We start from the raw sequence: 5,549 nt of genomic DNA on the forward strand, positions 1-5,549 counted from the left end.
TTCACTAGCTCCTAATCTTATACCGATTTTTGCATATTTTCAACAACATAAAGAAGGAAATTCTAGGTAATTCATTCAGGCGAAGTTCCAAGCAGGAGGTAGTTATATTGATACATTGATATCAACATAACAATGTATTACAATACCACAATATAATGGCCCCTCGAAGCTCGAAGCTTTCCTATGAATTCGATCACAATGGCGACTCAAAGAAAGCAAGTAAATCTACAGTAGAATGCAGTATTACAAATGCACATAACATTAAATAATCGTCTTGCTGCATACGAGCTCCTTCAAAGTTTTATGACGGTAGAAAAGAATTCGTGTATGCAGATTCGAGTGGTTTAGAGCGTTTCCTGCTATGCACATGACTGTCTGTTAAGTATTTTTAGCATTAGAGAAAATGCAGTTATTTTATTGCACAGTCGACAGTATTTCAGACTATAGTTTCTTGTTGTAAAATAATACCTAATCTAAATAAGATGCCATAGTGTTCGTTATACTCGTAATATGATAACGTATTAAAGTTAAACTTTAGTAAAATTGTTAGCACTTGTTGACCTTTTTTAAAACCATTTTTACGATTGACGCTACGTAATTGAAAGTAAAATTTGACCATTCACGAGTACTATTATCTAGGTACCTACTTAATTCAAAACAATTATGGACATTTTTGATTTTGAATTTAACCGTAAACGAACGATAAAATAACTGCATCAGAATAAAAAGTTGCAGAAAAACTTTCGGTTCACAATTTTCAGTAACGGAAACCGGTGTAAAATATTGAAATAAAAAAGTTTCGTAGCACTTGACCCCGCCGTAGTATTCGTAGCGGTGCGCCGTTCGTAGCAGTTGTAGGCATTAGGGTCGTTCGTAATTAACGTTGCTGTAGCTATTGGCTACACATTTGGTTTTACTCTACTTTGCGCTTTTCAGTTGTATTCGTTCGTTCGTTTCAGCCAAATGACGTCCACTGCTGGACAAAGGCCTCCCCCAAAGATTTCTATAACGACCGGTCCTGCGCTGCCCGCATCCAGGCTCTTCCCGCGACCTTCACCAGATCGTCGGTCCACCTAGTGGGAGGCCTGCCCACGCTACGTCTTCCGGCCCGCGGTCGCCACTCGAGAACTTTTCTGCCCCAACGGCCAAGTTGTATTCAGTGGTCGTACATTCGATTCCTCTAGAGTCTAGAGGGATGTTTATTTGAACACGAGAGTGTCGTTTGGCTGAGTCTTGGTTACTGTAAATTAACAATAATACTGTAAGGTTAGGTTACGCCATCATAATTTTACTGTAACAAAAGTCAAAAGTCTGTCGAATTCCATACATAAAACACCGGTTATGGTTATAGTCACGGTTAAAATAAGGTGGTGCAACTCATCCTAAGTGTGAACGCCACAGTAGAACGTACAGTTTGGTACAAAAAGCGAATATTCATCGCACGTTATGCACTAATGGGTTAATGCCATATGGAATTATCTTCCAGTTAACCTATAGGTCAAGTAAAAATTAGAGTAGGTATACCTAAAAATATTTATGTAATTTTTTTATGATTTTTCCAATGTCGTATTGTATTGCAACAGTTTCAGATACCGTCAAATCCTTTGAGCAAATAATAACAGCGCGGAAAAAGTGTTTCACGTGCAAACAACGGTTATCTGTCTCTACAGACTAGTACACAGAACTAATACTAAAATATTGTTTGTTTTCTGTACGCGGGAGATAAGGCTGTGTGCAAAACAAGCCGGTAGCTAGGGCTGTCTGTTTCAATCAAGTTTTTTGGCTTCTTATTTTCTATTAGCGGCAGCCCGCGACTTCGTACGCGTGGATCCCGTTTTACACCCTTAGGGGTGGAGTTTCGTAAAATCCTTTCTTAGCGGATGCCTACGTCATAACATCTACCTGCATGCCAAATTTCAGCCCGATTCGTCCAGTGGTTTGGGCTGTGCGTTGATAGATCACTATGTCAGTCAGTCAGTCACCTTTGAGGTTTATTTAGATTTGGTGGCAAAGACATGACTGTATTAAAGTTCATTTTGTTTCAAATTAAAATACCTAGATAAAATAGTGAAACGGACAAAATGTCCTGAAAAGCTTTGAAGCTTTGATTCGTTGTTTTCTAACACATTTTCAATAATGTGCCTCTCAACTAATATTATAATGGAAACAATGAACGAAACTTTAAACTGCTTTTGTTGTAATATTTTGTTTCATAACAATTCTTAAAGTACTTACCTAATGTGGCTGACATGTCATTCAAATGTTTTGAAATTATTTTAAAAGTAATATTAAAAGTAAAAACATCTGTAAAAATGCTAAAACACAAATCTAAAGTACATTTTGACTTGTCGATTCAAATTATTTTGAAGTCTGACAGCATGACTTATTAATCTAACTGACCACCTCATCTCTTAAAAACTCAATTTGGAAACCTCAATATACCTCTAACCTCATGCATAAAACTCATTCATCACGCAAAATCAATGTGCATTTTAAAAGCCCTTTGAGACAGCCCTACGCCCCCTTTGTTTGGCCACGTAAACAATGGACTGACGGAAATGATTTTTTAAACTCTTTTCGGGATGAAGCGCCAACTCACTGTGATACGTGTCGTAACGTCAAAGCTTTACGCTTTTCGCTTCAACTTTGACATCTGTGTCATAATACGAGTACCTACATTGTTTGACCTAAACCCGTCCGCTGCGTTATCTCACTCAAAACAACACCAAAAAGTCATGTTATTTTTGCAAAAATGTTGACGTGTTGACCCTCTCTATTTTGCCAAAAACAAAAGAGACTATGTCAGCCACATACTAACCTTTTGTTTCTGGCAAAATAGAAAGCGTCATCCTCCTGCATGGCATGCACGAACAGTTGTTGGGCCCAGTTTTTTGATTCATAGTTAAAATAACTAATTGTAAAATTTTGCTACTAATGGTTAAATATTAACAAAATGTAAACTAATAGTTAAAAAATGTACTTTACACTTTTTTGTGATATTTAACCACTTGTCATTTGACATATATCAAATTTGACTGTTGGTTATTTTAACTATGAATCAAAAAATTGGGCCTTAGTCAGCGTCAAATAGTTCTAGACACCCAAAGTGGCCAAAAAGCTGATGACAGAATCTTATTTCAATTATAACAAAGACGTGTTGCGGACTTATTGGCTACTTTGAGTGTCACGAACTGTTTGACGCTGACTGTACCTACTTAAGATTAAGCCCGTATTCACAAACGATGCTTGCTTATGCGAAGCAGCAAATTGAACGGACAGCGTTGAATAGAGCTCTGTGATTGGTTCGTGTCCCTGTGCGTCCACGCGCACTGTGGGACCTCATAGTAATGTTTGTCAATACGGACGTTTAATACCTGATTTTTGTGAACTAACTGTTTGAGATAACTCACACACAAGTAAATCATTAAAATGAAAACGTTTTTATTTTTGTAGGTTTTTTATTTAAACTGGTTTGTTATTAAAATTTTATAATCTTTTACTAAACACAATTAAAAAATTCCAATAAATTCAGTAAGTCTCTATAGCATACAACAATAATTTCTAAAATGCAGTGCAAGAGTTAACACTCTATCACTTAGAATCCGTATTGACAGAATACAATATTATACAATGCAGAACACAATATTACAAAATGATTCTGATTCTGATTCTGATCAAGTTACCGGAAAGCTTCCTGTAATCATATACCGATCAGAAACAGAATATCGAGTGATGAGAATGCAATCTAGTAATGTCCTATTGACTTAGCATTGTTATAAACTGATGCAAGCAAGATGGCTTTTACTGTAGATCAGCGGTTCCCAAACTTATTTAGTCTACTGCCCACTTTGAGAATAAAATATTTTTTAGCGCCCCTCATTTTTGTAGTCAAGAGTCGAGCTCAGTCGGTGTCTAAGAGTCCTCCTAGTAGATGACGCCTCCCAAGCCTCTACACAACGTCCCGATTTTTTTTCTGGGTCTCTTACCGCCCCCCTTTAAACCTGCAGCGCCCACAAGGGGGCGTTATCGCCCACTTTGGGAAAGACTGCTGTAGATGTATATTAGCTATGTTTTAAACTGATGTTAAGCAAGATGGCTTTAACATGTAGATAGATGGTTATATTGGTTATGTAGATACTCTTCGTACATTGGAGAGAACTGAGAATCAGCAGAAATATAATAATAAGGTTATAATTATGAAAAGAAAGAGACATGTAAACACTCTTATTTTGTTAAATAGTATTTTGCTTTAAATATTTGACGATTTATAAGCACAATTTAATAGTCTATAGCAGGGGTGGCCAACCGGTCCAGTCGATCGTGGCAAGGCAAAAAACTATGCTGTTTCATTTAAGATTTCAAGATGTATGTAAGTGGTAGATCGCCCAGGTTTTCGTTAGTAAACAGTAGATCTTATGTCTAATCAAGTTGGCCACCCCTGGTCTATAGGCAAATAAAGAATTATGAGATTGACTTAGGCGGTGTCGCTAAATAGGTTTCTATTGAACAAATGTTAGGAGGCGCCATGCAGGAGCTAAAAAGGAGGAAGGAGGTAACTCTTCAATTCTTGTTTATTTCAAAGAAAAGTTGGATTCCATGCGCATTTCTTCTTGATTTTACTGAGGTACCTACCACTCCTAAAAATAAAGTGTTAATTTTTATGTATGTATGTGCCGTGTGGGGACGGCCGGAAGTGCCGTGTGGGGACGGCCGGAAAGAATACAATTCCCCACCGCCAACAGGAGGCGTGTCGTAAGAGGCGACAAAATCCTGTAGCGCGAGATGGGCAGCAGCGTCTGCGTGCGAAACATATAAAAAACTGCGCTCGCCAACCCGCCTGCCAAGCGTGGCGAGTACTGGCAATTCCCTCACAATGAAATACACAAAAGCAACCAGGCCCCCAGTCTCCGGTGGCCCCGCTGTTCCTGGCTACGGTAGCGGTCAGGGTGACAGCGGGGCGGGGGGTGCTAAGAATCTCCGGAGGCGGATTGGCTACCCACACCAACCACGACTGGCCCTGGTAACGCATAATATACGCACATTGAGGACTGACGAAAGGCTTATAGAGCTGGAAGATGAAATGAGTAGGTTGCAATGGAGCATCATGGGACTATCGGAAGTCCGACGAGAGGGCGAGGACACGATCACCCTGAAATCCGGCAACCTACTCTACTACTGGGAGGGCGAACAACTGTCCCAAGGTGGTGTCGGGTTTCTCGTCCACAAGTCCCTCACTAACAACATCGTCACCATCGGAAGTGTGTCGAGCAGGGTTGCATACCTGATACTCAGAGTATCTAAAAGATACTTGTTGAAGGTAATTCAGGTATACGCACCGACCTCTACACACCCAGATGAGGAGCCTGAGGATGAACATGGACAAAACGAAGCTTATGTCGAATATCCATGTTGCGCCCTACCCAGTTTCAGTTGGGAGCTCAATTCTCGAGATTGTCGACAAGTATGTCTACCTCGGACAAACGATCCAGCTAGGTAGGTCCAATTTCGAGAAGGAGGTCAATCGTCGAATCCAACTCGGCTGGGCAGCG

The sequence above is a fragment of the Ostrinia furnacalis genome, unplaced genomic scaffold (assembly GCF_004193835.3).
Source record: "Ostrinia furnacalis isolate ACB-3 unplaced genomic scaffold, ASM419383v2 OfSCF7018, whole genome shotgun sequence".
Classification (NCBI taxonomy): Eukaryota; Metazoa; Arthropoda; class Insecta; order Lepidoptera; family Crambidae; genus Ostrinia; species Ostrinia furnacalis.